The sequence below is a fragment of the Chrysochloris asiatica genome, unplaced genomic scaffold, assembly GCF_000296735.1.
Source record: "Chrysochloris asiatica unplaced genomic scaffold, ChrAsi1.0 scaffold00061, whole genome shotgun sequence".
Lineage (NCBI taxonomy): Eukaryota > Metazoa > Chordata > Mammalia > Afrosoricida > Chrysochloridae > Chrysochloris > Chrysochloris asiatica.
The window spans coordinates 17,882,745-17,884,074 of NW_006408579.1; positions in this window are offsets into that span (position 1 = coordinate 17,882,745).

Below are 1,330 nucleotides of genomic sequence, written 5' to 3' on the forward strand. Positions count from 1 at the left end.
CTGTGGTTTTGTTTGTAATAAACCTGTGCATCATGAACTGGAACCCTGGCAACAATATTTTTTTATTTACTCTTAACACCTGGTGGCACAGTGGTTAAACCTTCAGTGGCTACCTAAAAAGTTGGCAGCTGGAACCCACTCAGAGTTGTTTCAAAATAAAAGACTTGGTGATCTGTATCAATAATGATTGCTGTTGTTAAGTGCCATGAGGTCAATTCCGACTCACAGTGACCCTGTATAGAGTTTCCAAGGAGCAGCTGGTGAGCTTGAACTGCTGACCATGTAGTTCAAACCGACCTTGTAGTCTAGTGAATTAACCCACAGTGCCACACCAGGATTCTAAAAATTAGACCTTAGAATACCCTGTGTGGCAGTTCTGCACTGTCACATGGAGTCACTAAGAGTTAGAATCAACCCACCAGCAACTAACAATAACAATCAAAGTGGATATAGTAATAATAATACCTACTTCCATAGCTATGAGGAATAAACAACTTGATTCATGTAAAAGGCTTTGGATAGTGTCTGAAAGCTAGCAATATATTAGTCTATTTCCATTATTACTTTCAGCCTATCGATTAACTTATATACTGTCTGGTTCTGAAAAGATATGGTTCCTACATGTTGTTATTCTCTACTTGACTTTACTATTTTCTTTCTTAATTAGCCAGATACCGTTTCATAGATATGCAATTTTGTTATTGTTGTTAAATGACATCAAGTCGATTCCAACTTATTGTGACCTTGTATATGGATTCTGAGGAGTGTCTGGTGAATTTGAACCACCAACCTTGCAGTTAGCAGTCCAGTGCTTATCTTACAGCACTATACCAGTGTATACAATATTGTTGTGTTCACATACTGCCAAGTCAGTTCTGACTTATAGTGGCCTTATATGGGGTTTCCAAGGAGCAGCTGGTGGATTTGAACCATCAACCTTTTGGTAAGCAGTCTGGTGCATATCCTTCAGTGCCACACAAGGACTGTAGGATATACAATGTTGTTGTTGTTGTTAAGTGCCATTTAGTCAGTTCCAACTCATAGTGACCCTGTGTAGCGTTTCTAGGAAGCAGCTGTTGAGTTTGAACTGCTGACGTGTGGCTGGAAGTCCAGAGCTGATCCTACAGTGCCACACCAGGGCACCAAAATCACATTGTGACAGTGAGCTCATTAATTAATTTATTATCCATTTGCTACCTTTCAGATACTATCCTGGTGCAAGAGCACTGTTGGCCTAAAAGACCATTAGTCTGTTTTGGTAAAATACTGTCAGATATCAATCAGTGCTGTTCTTCTTGAGACTTTTGAGTATTACTCCATTCCATTCTTA